The following is a 16,211-nucleotide window of genomic DNA, read 5'->3' as shown; positions in this document are numbered from 1 at the left end:
GGCCCTGAGGCTCGTGAAATTCTGACCCCAACTCACCCTTGCAGGTTCCTGCTCCTCACTTATGGGTCCTCACCCGCCATGTGTTCCTTGCCTGCCATGTAGATAATCTAGTGGGGATTTTGCTGATGTTAGCTATGAAACTGGATTCTCATTTCATGAAGATTATCTGTAAGATGCTGTATTGAGATGAGAAGAAGAAAAGGGGGAGTAAACAAGAAATAATTGACTGGAATTCAGGGTGAACGAAAATAAGGGGAGGCAGGTGCACATAGTATAGGATAGAGAGAGACTTTCTGGTGGGGGCCTTTGAGGGGGTGGAGCATCAGGCAAACAGGCCTGGAGCAGTGCAGTGTGCTAAGACTGTGTGTTCTCTCCTGAAGGTTTGTAAGGTTTTGTTTAGCCCTGTAGACACTTATGATAGTAATAAGCCACTTACTGAGCCCCTTCTAGGTATTTTTTAACACTACGCCTAATGTTATAGGATCCCTGGGGTGTGGCTTCACCAGCTGGAAACCTCTGTGGCGAGCGGCGCCTTCTGCCTGAGTATTGCTTGTGCCCTCTGGGCTTATTCCACCCACTTGGCCTGGCAGACTGCACTCAGCTCATTCTACCAGCCCAGATCCCATACCTGCCAGGGGCAAGCCAGGTGCAGAGCGGCAAGAGGTGTGTGGGTGAGCAAGTGCAGAGTCTGGTCAGGTGAGTGGCTCCATGCAGGGCTGTGGCTGGACCAGATGTACTGCATGCAGCTTTCGCTGTGGGCCCCTGAGTCTGGACAAGGGGAACATGGTGGCACTTGGAAGCACAGAGATGCTGGGAACTGCAGAACCCCAAAGAGGGTGTTAACAGCCCTGGCTTGGGAACCCCCTAGATCTGGGCTTCGGAAGGGCCACAGCCCTTCTATCCTTCTTGTTGCCTACAATGTATTGAGCATGGGGACATGTTTCAGCCCTGTTTGTCTTACAGGTCTTTTAGTACCACCATTTGGTGAGTCCTGAGTTATTTTCCTGCATCCAGGAAGAATGAGGCACATGGACAACTAGAGGGTGAGCAAGGCTGAGGGGAACTTCCCTGAGTGGCAGAACAGTTCTCAGGAGACCCACAATGGGTAGCTCCTTTGCGCAGCTGGTAGTCCCAGGTCTGTGTGAGCCTGGCTGGAGTACAGTGGCCTGATCTCGGCTCACTGCAACCTTCACTTCCTGGGTTCAAGCAGTTTTCCAGCCTCAGCCTCCCCAGTAACTGGGACTACAGGCACACAACTGGCTAGTTTTTTGTATTTTAGCAGAGACTGAGTTTCACTGTGCTGCCCAGACTGGTCTCAAACTCCTGAGCTCAGGCAATCTGCCTGCCTCGGCCTCCCAAAGTGCTAGGATTACAGGCGTGAGCCACTGTACCTGGCCTAGACAAGGTTTTAACCAGCTGCTAAGTGAGAGATAAGATTTTAACCAATGCCCCTACCCTTTCTAGTAAGTAGAGGAACAAATTAATGGTTTTAAAGAGATCTAGATCATTGAGATTCCAGAATAAATAGAGCTTTTATTAACCTAGGTCCGATCCAACAGTACTGTGAATGGTCTCTTCTGTTTGGTGGAAAGAGATCAACCGTTGATGTGAAGGGTTCGGTGAACTCAGGGCCAATTTCATATGAAATTGCTGATATCTGGCTTTTCTTTTTGAACTATGAAGAGTCCTTGTCATATGGCAACTGTATTAGACTGTTCTTGCATTGTTATAAAGAAATACCTGGAGCTGGATAATTTATAAAGGAAAGAGCTTCTTCAGGCTGCACAGGAAGTACGGTGCCGGCATGTGCTTCTGGTGAGGGCCTTGAGGAACTTACAGTCACAGTAGAAGGTGACAGAGGTGCAGGCGTGCCACATGGTGAGAATGGGAATGAGAGTGGGACCGAGCTGAGGGAGGTGCCACACACTTAAACAACCAGGTCTTGTGAGAACTCGCTCACTGTTGGGAGGCCAGCACCGCACTATTCATGAGGAATTCCTACCATGACCCAAACACCTCCCACCAGGCCCCACCGCCACCACTGGGGATAACATTTCAACATGGGATTTGGAGGGGCAGACTTCCAGGTTCTATCAGTAACCAATTCCTTGGGCTTTTTTTTTTTGAGACACAGTCTCACTCTGTCACCCAGGCTGGCGTGCAGTGGTGCAATCTTGGCTCACTGCAACCTCCGCCTCCCAGCTTCAAGTGATTCTTCTGTTTCAGCCTCCCAAGTAGCTGGAATTACAGACACCCACCACCATGCCTGGCTAATTTTTTGTATTTTTTAGTAGAGACGGGGTTTTACCATGTTGGCCAGGCTGGTCTTGAACTCCTGACCTCAAGTGATCCACCCACCTTGGCCTCTCAAAGTGCTGGGATTACAGGCATGAGCCACCGAGCCCAGCTCCTTGGGCTTTTAACCCAGTTTACAGTTCTTACAAGTTCAGCAACAATCTGCAATCACTTTTAAAGGAATTTTTGAATAATATTCATTTTGTTTACAAACTTTAAATATCTTAAAAGATTTCATTTTATTTTAGAACTCTAGGTACACAGAATTGGATTAACCATACTCCTTGTTCCAAATGTACTCTCATCATTGGTGTATGCGTGGCTCTCATTCACCAGTGGATTTGAAACAATTTACTAAATACCCATGAACTCACCGCTCAATATAGAAACTAGAACTACACGTACCTCCCCACCCCTGAGTCCGTCTGCTTCCTCCTACTCCTTCCTCGTGTCCCCCACCCCTCCTCCCAGTTTCTTTTTAGATTTTTAAGTTGTCTGGATTAATAGACACCAAGTTTTTGAACACTTGCATAACTCTTATAAATCATCCCCACTATCAAAATAATGAATGTCCATTACCCCCAAAATGTCCTTGTTGTTACGGTTTTGAAATAAATGATGTTGGGATTATAAGAGAAAGTAGGCCAGGCATGGTGGCTCACCCTGTAATCCCAGCACTTTGGGAGGCCGAGACCAGCAGATCACCTGAGTTCAGGAGTTTGAGACCAGCCTGACCAACATGGTGAAACCCTGTCTCTACTAAAAATACAAAAATTAGCTAGGCATGGTGGCATGCGTCTGTAATCCCAGCTACTTGGGGGGCTGAGGCACGAGAATTGCTTGAACCTGGGAGGCGGAGGTTGCTGTGAGCTGAGATCAAGCCACTGCACTGTAGCCGGGCAACGAAGTGAGACTCCTTCTCAAAAAAAAAAAAAATTCTTTATATCCTTATCCTAAAAGCTTTTTTCTAAGATTTTCCCATTTTTAAAAAATTTTCGTTTTTAAAATTTTATTCCTATTTTTATTTATCCAAATTTGTGAACATACAAATTGCTGTGTTTCCTAGACTGATCTCGAACTCCTGGCTTCAAGCAATCCTCCCACCTGAGCCCCCTCAAGCTCTGGGATTATAGACGTGAGCTACCACGCCCAGCCTGTTTCTTACTTTTTAAACTTTTTTTGTTAAAAACTAACATACAAACACACACGTTAGCCTAGGCCTACCCGGGGTCAGGATTGTCAGTATCACTGGCCTTCACTACCCAGGTGTCCTCCTGGGAGGTCTTCATGGGCAGTCATGTGCATGGAAAGGTGAGCTCCTATGATAACAGTGCCTTCCCCTAGAGTAGCTCCTGAAGGACCTGCCTCAGGCTGTTACAGTTAACTGTTTTGTTGTGTTTTTTTTTTGAGATGGAATCTCACTCTCATTCAGGCTAAAGTGCAGTGGCGTGATCTTGGCTCACTGCAACCTGGGTTCCAGCAATTCTTCTGCCTCAGCCTCCCGAGTAGCTGGGATTATATGTGCCCACCACCACGCCTGGCTAATTTTTATATTTTTAGTAGAGATGAGGTTTCACATGTTGGCCAGACTGGTCTTGAAATTCTGAGCCCCCCCGCCTTTTTTTTAAGTAAGTAGAAGGAGTACACTCTAAAATAATAGAAAATATAGTTAAACACATAAACCAGTAACAGTTGTTAATTACCAGGTACTGTGTACTGTACGTAATTGTCTGTGCTATACTTTTATATGACTGGCAGCCCAGTAAGTTTGTGTACACCAGCATCACCACAAATATGTGAGTACTGTGCTATACTACAATGTCATTAGACCATAGGAATTTTTACCTCCATTGTAATCTTATGGGACAGCCATCATGTATGTGGTCTATCATTGGGCGAGACATTATGTGATACATGACTGTGTTAAATTTACAAATATGGTAAACTTGAAGTTTTCTTTTCTTTTTTTTTTTTTTTTTGAGACAGAGTCTTGCTCTGTCGCCCAGGCTGGAGTGCAGTGGTGTGATCTCGGCTCACTACAACCTCTGCCTCCCGGGTTCAAGTGATTCTCCTGCCTCAGCCTTCCAAGCAGCTGGGACTACAGGCATGTACCACCACACCCAGCTAACTTTTGTATTTTTAGTAGAGATCAGGTTTCACCATATTGGCCAGGCTGGTCTCCAACTCCTGACCTTGTGATCCACCCACCTTGGCCTCCCAAAGTGCTGGGATTACAAGCGTGAGCCACTGTGCCCAGCCAAGTTTTCTTATATATATTCTAATATTATATATAAATTTAGTAAGATTGCAACTTAAAGCCAAGGCCAGACTTTCCAAAATATTGCAATTACATAAAATGTCAAATATGTACAGATTTCTTTTTAACATAAAATATGACTGCTCTGCTTTTAATTTCCCTAATTGTTAACTGTATGTCTTTATGGGGTTAAAAGATGTACAGCATCTTAAGGAACATAGTTACTGTATTACGTAGGACACAGGCTAAGCTGTGTAACAAAGAGACCCAGAACTACAGGGGCTCAAATGAGCTAGAAGTTAAATTTCTCTCTCTGGGCAGTGGTTTTGCTCTGGAAGTCTGTCCAGGAACCCCCGTTTTTTTCCCCCCATCTTTTTCATTGGTTCCTTCTCCCGTCTTCCCTCCTCTATCCTGGGTAGTGGGGTTCTCTCTTGCTAGAGTCTGGCTCCCACTATCCCTGCTACTCTGCCACCGTCAGCTTCATCCACATTCTAGCCCTCAGAATGGGGGAAGAGAGAATGTTGGAAGACAACCAGTTTCCTCTTTAAAATTGTGATCCATCTGGGTGTGGTGGCTCCCGCCTGTTGTTCCAGCTACTTGAGAGGCTGGTGTTGGAGGATCACTTAAGACCAGTTTGAGGTTGCAGTGAGCTTTGATTGCCACTGTACCAAAGCGAGACCTCATTTCTAAAAAAATTAATAAATTAAAAAACATACTATTGTGATCTAGAAATGTCACATGGTGACTTCTGCTTCCATTCCATTGTCCAGAACTTAGTCACATAGTCCCCTGGGTCAGTTAGGTTCAGGGGTGGCTGGGAAATGCATCCTCTCGCTGGACAGTCATGGATTCAGCAGAAACTGAGAGTTCTGTTCCTGTAAGGGAGAAAGAAAGGCAATTTGGGAGATAATTAGCATCTCTGCCACAGCTATCATCTCAGTTAACGGACTCTCCAAGGAAGATTTAGTTAAGACCTTCTCGCTGAATAGTGGTTACTTAATTTTTAATTTTCTGGGGTAGAAAAATGCCTTCTCAACAAGGAGGATTGCCATAGTCCAGTTAACTCATTTCATCTGTGATCAGAGATGTCAGTGGGTGTTCCAACCAGGAGCTAGAGACGTCCAGAGCCGTTCATGTTGACCACTCTGGCTGTTACTCCGAGCTCCATTTTATAAATTCGAATTCAAAACTTGATCTCATAGCTCACTGTCTTCTAACCAAGTCACCAGTACCCATTCAGGTTGATTGCTGGATGGGATTTTGTGTTTTTGGGGGCCCTTATGAATCTGTGCATGTATGTTTCACCTAACTTCACTGCCATTTGAATTTGACAGGATCCTAAGATATTAAATAGAAGATATATTATGTAAGAAGGACTTTTGATTTTGATGGGATCTAATTTTTTTTTTTACATTATAAAGACTCTGCAACTCTTAAAGATATGTAAAATGTCTTTTTGAGTTTTGGATATTTCAAATGGCTTTTATCTGTGGTCACTTTACAGATTCCCAACAACAGATAAATGGATCTTAAAATTCAGTTTAAATTGGGAGGCTGAGGTGGGCAGATCATGAGGTCAGGAGATTGAGACCATCCTGTCTAACAGGGTGAAACCCTGTCTCTGTTAAAAATACAGAAATTAGCCAGGTGTGGTGGCATGCGCCTGTAGTCCCAGCTACTTGGGAGGCTGAAGCAGGAGAATCACTCGAACCCTGGAGGTGGAGGTTACACCACTGCACTCCAGCCTGGGGGACAGAGTGAGAATCTGTCTAAAAAAAAAAATTCAGTTTAAAAAAATGTAGCATTCACATATTTATATTTTTACTTATTCATTCATTAACAGATATTTATTGAACATCTGTGTTCCACTTATTTTGCTTGATGCAGTAATACCAACAAGTGATGGCAGATTCAGCTCAGTTTTCAATATTTTCTGTACTTATTTCAGCAGTCACATTTAGTAAGAATTGTTGACCCAAAGAACTTAATACAATTTTTTTTTTTTAAACGGAAATTTGCTTATGTTCCTTGTGCTTGATCAGGGCATCCATTGAGGCTTTATTGAGTGCCTGTTATGCTCCATATCGTGTCCTAGATAGGGCTGGAGGCATGTGTCACATGGGGATGAAAGATTCATTCAGAGATGACATTCCCTGTTTGTAAAGAGCTCACAGTGTGGGAGAGCAGAGAGCTAAGTAAATGAACAATTAAAGGTCACCGTGTTAAGTACTATAGAAGGCATGGATAGGGATTATGGGGGAACCTACCTAGCTGGGGTGAGGTCTGGAAGGACTTTCCAGGCCAGGTAATATCTGAGGTTTAAGGGAAAAATAGGAATCAGGTGAAAGAGGAGGAAAGGACTTCCCAGGTAGAACAGCATGTGCAGATGAACAGAAAGCATTTGCACCTGGCCACTGCACATAGTTCAGTATATTTGGAGTCTACATTCACCTGAGTTGGGGAGTTGCCCTAGAAAAGGCTGGAGGGGAAAGCAAGGGATGGAATGTTGTGTGGGAAATTACCTTGATGCGGTGGTAGCTTCCAAGAACATGGTCAAGCAGGTGATTCCAGCAGTCACAGAATAGCGAGGCTCATAGGCTGTGTTAAGATGCTGGAATCACGTTGTTTATTACATCAATTCAAAACATGCATCAAGAAACAAGGGGAGAGATCTGGGATCGGCTAACACTTAGGATCAGGTGCCTATGAATGGAAGGACCGCAGTCTGAATCCTGGACCATGTGATGCTCATACTTGGAGTCCTGCCAATGGTGTCATTACAAGGACTAGAGTTGAAGTTACACAAGGGCCCAGAAGGTGGAGGGTGCCTATAGCCAGCACACAGTTGCTCTGTTGGAGAGATTTGGATATGTATGTCTGCAATAGCTGTGGCTTACCAGGGACCTGCTGAAATGCTGTGTGTGTGTTTTAATCTGTGTTTCTAGACAGTATATCCATGGGGTCAAAATGGGTGGCCAAATTAAGGGTGACATAACTGTCAATCTGGAAGTGACATGATTTGTGTCTTGGTAATATTTTAAGATTTGATAAGATTGGCCCTGATCAGCCTGGGGAACACAGCAAGATGCTGTCTCTAAAAATAAAAGAAAAGAAAAATTAGCCAGGCATGGTAGCATGTGCCTTTGCTCCCATCTACTTGGGAGGCTGAGGTGGGAGGATTGCTTGAGCCCAGGAGGTCGAGGCTGCAGTGAGCCTTGATGGCACTGTTGCACTCTAGGCCAGGTGACAAAGCTATGAGACCCTGTCTCTCTGAAAAAAACAAAAAATACTGGTTCTCCCATGACTTTCTGACTAGGACTAAAGACTTTTGTTTTTTCCTTTTTATCTATGTTCTACACACGTATGTTCCATTTATTTTGTCCGTCTTGAGCATGTCTTACAAGTATTTGACTCACCAGGAGTTTCACCCATGCTATTTGTTTTTCTTGTTTTCTGTGTAGCAGAATTGAATATACTCAAATTGGATGGCACATGGACATAATACACAAATCAAACAAGGCTTATATGTGTTAACTAGGAATTTACACTTGATCCCAAGGACAGTAGGCTAAAACCATTTTTATTTTAAAGCAGAATGATCAGATTTGTGCTTTAGGAACATCACAATTCAGGCAGATTGCAGAGTGGATGGGAGGGGAGCAAACCTGGAATGGATTGTAGCCATGTGGGAAAAGATAATGGGCTTGATGAGTGTTGGGAGTAGGAATGCTGAGATAGAGACAGATGGCCATACTGGTTAGGAGATGATGGCCTGTGGGTGGGTGGCAGATCACTTGTGGAGATGGGGAATGTAGCAGGAAGGGCTTAGGGGGCTGCTGTCAGGAGTGCAGTTGTGCACATTGTATTAGATTGCTGAAGTAACAGATGAGCTTAGGATCCCAGTGGCTTCTGACAGCAAATCCTAGTTTCTTGGGTATGTTACTTGTAGGCTCAGCAGGTTCGCTGCTGCTGTTTCCAGCTGTGACTCTGCTGTGAGCTCTCTGCTCTCTACATCTCTCTTGTGTATGCTCCCGGGCCAAAGGAGCATGCCCATTTAGAGACATGTCTTTCTCATGCAGAAGGGGTAGACTAAATGCTGGCAGAAACCTGTTTCAGCACATTGAAGATGGCTGTAAATTCTTTCCTCCTATTGAAAGGGAGTCACTTTCCCCTCCCTTGAATCTGAACTGACCTTAGTGATTTGTGTGTCCAATGGAATATGGTGGAAGTGACAATCTGAGAGTTCTCAGGCTAGATCATAAGAAACCTTGGAGCCTCCACCTGGGATCTTGGAACATATCATCTTGGAGTCCAGCTCCCATACTGTGAGGAAGCTCAAGCTGCCCAGTGGCAAGATCCACATGGAGGAGAAAGACATGTGGCTCTCCATAGACAGCCCTGACTGAGCTCCCAGGTGACAGGCAGCTCCAGTTCTGTGACAGAGACATCTTAAAAGTAGATCATCAAACCTAAAATGCAATAAAAAAAAAAATAATAAAAAAAATAAAGTTTATTATATTGAATCTAAAAAAAAAAAAAAAAAAAAAAAGTAGATCATCAAGCCCTGTTGAGTCACTCTACCTGATGCCATGTGGAGCAGAGTTAAACTGTCCCTGCCTAGTCCTGTCCAAATTGAGATTCGTGAGAAAAATCAATGATTATTTTTAAGCCACTGAATTGTGGGGTGGTTTGTTACATGGCAGTGGATAACTAAACACTTGGGATACTTCTTAAAACTCCTCTTCTTCCTCAGCTTACATCAGTGGAATGGGGGGATGAGGCGGGAAGTGAGTAACTGTGAATGTGAATGCTGCACACCTTAGTGGGCCTCGGGTGTACTGGACATCTACAGAATACAATAAAAGCACTCTTGTTTGTGGCAACAAGGGTATTTGTTCTGATAATATTTGTATTATTTTCTCAGTTATTCAGAACATTTTTTTTTTCCTTTTTTTTGAGATGGAGTCTGGCTCTGTCACCCAGGCTGGAGTGTAGTGGCACATTCTCGGCTCACTGCAACCTCTGCCTCTTGGGTGTAAGCAATTTTCTTGCCTCAGCCGCCCCAGTAGCTGGGACTACAGGCGTGCGCCACCACGCCCAGCTAATTTTTTGTATTTTCAGTAGAGATGGGATTTCACCGTGTTAGTCAGGATGGTCTCGATCTCCTGACCTCATGATCCACCTGCTTTGGCCTCTGAAAGTCCTGGGATTAGCCATGGCTCCCAGCCCTGTATTTTCAAATTCTCTATCTCTGTGTGTCTAGCCCTCCTCCATCCACTTTGTTACTTGAACTTTTGAACAACTTCACATTGAATTATGATGATTTGGAAGAGGAGAAACAAGAGTCAGAAAAATTAGCAGCATCCATGATCTGACTCTAGGTACCAAAGGGTTGTTGAGATTTCTGTTCTTCACTGGCTGCAGAGCTGCTGCCTGCCAATGCCCCCTGTTGGGCAGGGTCACCTGTGCTAGTTTAACCTGCGGTCTTTCACTCCCGGACTGCTTTTTGGATGTGAGTTTTAAGCAGAGAAGATATGCTTTCCCTGCTGCCATACATCGTAACATGAAGTCAAGAGCTTTAGTTACTTAACAGATTTCTGCTGGCTGCTTTTATAGGAGAAAACTCCTTTGTTTAGGGACAGCCAGGACTTCCTTAGCTTTGATCTTTTGCAGTAAGCCTTTTGCTTGACTTCCCTTCTCTTTTCCATGCCTTTGTTTCCATCTCGAAGTGCAAATTTGAAGTGCCCTGTTTGCCTTTATCCACTGGAAGGCAAACACCCTGGACGATGTATCAGTGACAGCGCGGCTCTGCTTTGATCGGAGCACCCAGCGCTGCTTGAAGGCATTTGCACGGTCCGTGGCTGATGGACCACGCTCCCAGAAAAAGGAAATGCACTTAGGTGAGGAAGCAGTTGGCGGAGTGGAGAAACTCGATCCGGGTTGTGTGTACGTATTGTTCTTCGGGCTCTTCCTGTTCTTCCTCTTCCTTTGTTTATCTCCTGCCTCTCTCCTCCTCAGAGGTGTGTGAGAATTTCATTATTGGCTCCTTTTACACTGTCAGTGCCTGCTACCGCAGGGGGCTAAATCTGTGTTTTTACAGCTAAACTCTGGGTTGAGTCTCCACTGGTTGAGCGGTTCTCCTCTTCCTTTGATGGCTCTGAGGACAAGGATGCCTTTAGCTTCCTGCGGGAGGTTGCCCTGTTCGTTTCCATGTTTCCATGCACCCTCATCTCAAAAGTCCGCCCTGCCACGGTGTTAGTTTATCTTCTCATCTTCCTGAACTGAGATCCTTTCCTCTCAAAGCTGGAAATCAGCGGACTGTCTGTCCTGAATCAAAGATGTCATTTCCGAAATGCAGAATTCTGCTGAAACATTGGGTGGGCCTCCTTCCAATTCACCTCCAGGTGAATCCTACTTCCCTTGTCTGTGTGTCTGGGAGGAGGTGGGAGAAGGAGGTGGTAAGGTGGAGGGAAAGCTACAAGTAGAGCTAAATGAACATTCTGGAGTTTCTCTTTGTTCAAATATTCTACACAGGTTAGTGAGTTGACCATAAAGGCCCGTGTTTATTATTTTTCCCTCAAAGGAAGTGTTTCTCAGGTTTTTTTTCAGTATTGTTTTTCCAAGGAGAATAATGACATTCAAGTTCACTTTGAGAAGAAAAATGAGATACTAAGGAATAAGATAACAAGATTTTGTCGGGGGCTGGGCACGGTGGCTCATGCCTGCAATCCCAGCACTTTGGGAGGTTGAGGTAGGAGGATTGCTTGAGCTCAGGAGTTTGAGACCAGCCAGGACGACATAGCGAAATCTCGTCTCTACAAAAAATACAAAAATTTGCTGGTCATAGTGGTGCGTACCTGTGGTTCCAGCTACTCGGGAGGCTGAGGTGGGAGGATTGCTGGAGCCCAAGAAGTCGAGGCTGCAGTGAGCCATGATTGTACCACTCCAGCCTGGGTGATAAAGTGAGACCCTGTCTCACAAAAAAAAGAAAAGAAAAGAAATAAAAAGTTGTGGGATAGGGTTGAGTCTTGGAGGGAGGGCCACAAACTGTTGTAATGTCGAAGATTTTCTTCACCTCTCCACTCCCTGCCAAGATGGGTTTTTGCCCACTTAGGATGATGTGGTTTCTTTTGAGGATACTTGCTCTAAAGGACTCTGCATTTTGGAATCATAAGGGCACCCCTTATGGTGCAGGCACTTTATGGATGATCCCTTTTAGTGCTCCCACTAACCTTCCAAGGTAGGTGCTCTTATCTCTACCTTACAGACAGGACATTGAGGCGTGGGGAATTGGAGTAACTTGCTCAAATCACTCCCTTAACCAGAGGAGCCAGGATAAGTTTGGGAAGTTGGATTCTGGAGTCCATTTACTGACCAGGCTGTCCTGGAAGAGTGTAGAGACAAGCAAACTGCCTGGACTTTTTCCCTTCTTTTTGCTTTAAAAAATTGAGCTATAATTCACATACCATGAAATACACCCTTGAAAAGCAATTCAGTAGTTTTTAGTATATTTCACAAAATTATACAATCATCAGCATTATCTAATTCTAGAACATTTTCAGCACACCAGAAAGAAACCACACACCTGTCAGCATTCACTGCCTACTCCCCAACACCTCAGCTCCTGGCCACTGTGAATCTACTTTCTGACTCTAGATTTGCCTATTTTAGATACTTCATGTAAATAGCCTCATATAATATGTGACCTTTAGTTATTGGCTTCTTTCACTTAACGCAGTGTAGTCAAGATTCATCTATGTTGTAACATGTATCAGTAGTTCATTCCTTTTTATAGTTGAATAATAATCCATTGTATGGATATATACATTTTATTTATCCATTCATCTATTGATAGACATTTTTTTCTACCCTTTGGCTATTGTGAATAATGCTGCTATGAACATTTGCATACAAGCTTTTTGTGTGGACATATATATATATTTTTTTCCTGAACAATGAAGAATGGCCCTGAAAGTTTTTTTTCTTTTGTGACTGAGTTTCGCTCTGTTGCCAGGCTGGAGTGCAGTAGCATAATCTCAGCTCACTGCAACCTCTACCTCCTGGGTTCAAGCGATTCTGCCTCAGCCTCCCAAGTAGCTGGGACCACAGGCATGCGTCACCACACCTAGCTAATTTTTGTATTTTCAGTAGACATGGGGTTTCACCATGTTGGGCAGGATGGTCTTGATCTCTTGACCTTGTGATCCGCCTGCCTTGGCCTCCCAAAGTGTTGGGATTACGGGCATGAGCCACCGTGCCTGGCCAAAGTATTTTTAATTGTATATATTTATGGGGTACAACATATGATGTGGTTTTTTTCTGAGACAAAAAACAAAAATACAACCTATAGTCACCATGACTGCAGTAGATCTTCAGAACTTATTCATGGAAGGATTTTAAGCAGAGGAAGGTGCAGCATTTTTAAAGGAATAATGAGATTACCCTGGTGACTACTTGAAGAATGTCTTGGGGAGAGCCAAAATAAATGAAGGGAGCTTGACGAAGTCATTCAAGTATGATTATGGAAGGAGGTGATCAAAAAATCAGATGTAGAAACATAAGCCGACTGTCCACTTACTGATGCTGACTAAACCTTATTAGCTGAACAAATGGAAAAACAACAACAATTAAAAAAACCAAAACCAAAATCAAAACAAAGAAGCAGGAAAAAAAAGAAACTGTCCTTACTAGTTTTGTTGTGTATTAATTTTTTAATTGAGGTATAATTTATGTAAATTAAAATGCACCGATTTTAGATGTACAGTTCTATGTGTTTTGATGAATGTATACACCTAGGTAACTGCCAGGTAATTAAGACATGAAACATTTCTGTCACTTCAATACATTTATCTTGTGCCTCTTTCTATGCAATTCTTTCTACTTGGGCAGCCACTAATCTTTTTGACATGGGAATTAGTTTCTCCTGTTCTAGGAATTCATATAAATGGAATTATATAGCATGTATACTTTGGTGCCTTTTTTTTCCCACTCAACCTAATGTTTTTGAAATCCATCCGTGTTGTATATATCTCTAATTTGTTTCTTACTGCTGAAAAGTATTCTCTTATATGAGAATCTTCATAAGCCATTACAATATGTGACCTTTTGTGTCTGATGTCTCTATTTTGTGGAGATGAGGAACCAAAAAAATTAAAATTGAAACTTGGAGAATGACCTTGGAATTCTGAGGTGGAATGGAAGCAGTGTATGTTCAGATCTTGGCAGCAGCCAAAATGGACTATTTTGGGGCCAATGGAGTGTTCTATAGGGTCCCTGCCACTGGGGCATAAATGGAATTGGAATGAGGGTGCCTGGTGATCTGTGTAAACTCTAGGATGGGTATCATTTGGGGATGTGGGTAGTGTGTCCATATTTCCCTGAGAAGGACTGGGCTTGACGCCTCCCTCAGATTATGTTTTTTTCAGATAGGGTCTCACTCTGTCACCCAGGCTGGAGTGCAGTGGCATGATCACAGCTCACTGCAGCCTCAACTTCCCAGGCTCAAGTGATCCTCCTACCTCAGCCTCCCAAGTAGCTGGGACTACAGGCACGCGTACCACACCTGGCTAATTTTTACAGTTTTTTTTGTAGAAACAGGGTTTTGCCATGTTGCCCAGGTTGGTCTTGAATTCCTGGGCTCAAGTGATCCTCCTGCCTTGGCCTCCCGAAGTGCTAGGATTACAGGAGTGAGCCATTGCACCTGGCCTCATTCTCAGATATTTGTTGTTGTTGAACTTCTTGTTTTTGCCAAATATGCTTGCATTTGGCTTTCTTGAGTTTTGCTCCATGGCTTTTGAACCAAACCTACAGTACTTCTGGATATCTTTCCATTGTGGAGACCATCTCTTTCTGAATGCTGGGGTTTGGGTATGGGTTCTTCTTGAACAAGTTCAGATCTTCCAGTTGTTTCTCAACGTAGTTTGTTTGTTTGTTTCTTTTCTTCTTTTTTTGGAGACAGAGTCTCGCTCTGTCACCCAGGCTGGAGTACAGTGGCGTAATCTCGGCTCACTGCAACCTCCGCCTCCCAGGTTCAAGCGATTCTCCTGGCTCAGCCTCCTGAGTAGCTGGGATTACAGGCATGCACCACCATACCTGGCTAATTTTTTGTAGTTTTAGTAGAGACGGGGTTTCACCATGTTGGTCAGGCTGGTCTTGAACTCCTGACCTTGCTATTTGCCTGTCTCAGCCTCCCAAAGCGCTGGGATTACAGACGTGAGCCACTGCGCCTGGCCTGTAGTTTGTTTCTTTTGTGAAGACCTCTGGGGCTTGCCTTTGTGAAGATCCTCTGAGCTTAATCTAGATATGCTCTTATGTTTAGGCCCAATTGTCTTAGGTATTTACATACTGAGGAGTGGAATTACTGGATCATATGGTAACTCTATGCCTAATTTTTTTTTTTTTGAGACGGAGTTTCACTCTTGTTGCCCAGGCTAGAGTGCAATGGCGTGATCTTGGCTCACCGCAACCTCCGCTTCCTGGGTTCAAGTGATTCTCCTGCCTCAGCCTCCTGAGTAGCTGGGATTACAGGCATGCACCATCACACCCAGATAATTTTGTATTTTTAGTAGACATGGGGTTTCTCCTTGTTAGTTAGGCTGGTCTCAAACTCCTGTCCTCGGGTGACCTACCTGTCTCTGCCTCCCAAAGTGCTGGGATTACAGGCATAAGCCACCATGCCTGGCCTATGTTTAACTTTTTGAGGAACTCCCAAACTTCCAAAGCAGCTGCAACACTTTAATTTCTACCAGTAATATATTAGAGTTCCAGTTTTTCCTCGTCCTCATCGGTATTTTTATTGTCCATCTGTTTTGATTGCAGCCATCCTAGCAGATATGATGTTGTGTCTCACTGTGGTTTTGATATGCATTTCCTTAGTGACTGATGATGTTGGGCAGTGTTTCATGTGCTTATTTGGCATTTGTGTATATTCTTTGGAGAAATGTCTGTTTACATCCTTTGCCCATTTTTAAATTGGATTGTCTTTTTATTGTTGAGTTGTACTAATTCTTTTTTTATTGTAATTTAGGTTCTGGGGTACATGTGCAGATCATGCAGGACTGTTGCATAGGTACATACATGGCAAGGTGGTTTGCTGCCTTCATCCCCCCATCACCTATATCTGGTATTTCTCCCCTCATTATCCCTCCCCACCCTCCCCACCCAGCTGTCCCTCCTCTAGCCCCACCGCAACTGACCGTAGTGTGTGATTCTCCCCTCCCTGTGTCCACGTGTTCTAATTGTTCAACACCTGCCTATGAGTGATAACATACAGTGTTTGATTTTCTGTTCTTTTGTCAGTTTGCTGAGAATGATGGTTTCCAGATTGATCTATGTCCCTACAAAGAACACAAACTCATCTTTTTTATGGCTACATAGTATTCCATGGTGTATATGTGCCACATTTTCCTTGTCCAGTCTATCCTTGATGGGCATTTTGGTTGGTTCCAGGTCTTTGCATGTGTCTTTATGATAGAACGATTTATAATCCTTTGGGTATATACCCAGTAATGGGATTGCTGGGTCAAATGGAATTTCTATTTCTAGGTCCTTGAGGAATCGCCACACTATCTTCCACAATGGTTGAACTAATTTACACTTCCACCAACAGTGTAAAAGTGTTCCTATTTCTCCACATCCTCTCCAGCGTCTGTTGTCTCCA

The 16,211-nt window shown here is 43.9% G+C and overlaps 1 protein-coding gene across 3 annotated transcripts in view; it reads left to right on the top strand.

The window, feature by feature from the left end:
- Positions 1–16,211, top strand: part of HLCS (holocarboxylase synthetase) — a 237,262-nt gene that overhangs the window by 31,627 nt on the left and 189,424 nt on the right. Inside the window, exon 3 of one of the 3 annotated variants that reach the window (XM_064380143.1) lies at positions 482–696. The exons of the other annotated variants lie outside the window; for them this stretch is intronic. The gene's annotated coding sequence lies outside the window, so the exon portion shown is untranslated. The remainder of the gene's footprint in view (positions 1–481; positions 697–16,211) is intronic. 3 annotated transcript variants of the gene reach the window in all.

This window comes from Aotus nancymaae, unplaced genomic scaffold (assembly GCF_030222135.1).
Source record: "Aotus nancymaae isolate 86718 unplaced genomic scaffold, 86718_ANA_hifiasm-v0.15.2.pri h1tg000022l_1, whole genome shotgun sequence".
In the NCBI taxonomy this organism is placed as follows: domain Eukaryota; kingdom Metazoa; phylum Chordata; class Mammalia; order Primates; family Aotidae; genus Aotus; species Aotus nancymaae.
Note: the sequence above shows the minus strand (reverse complement) of the source record. Positions and strands in the feature narration are given on the sequence as shown.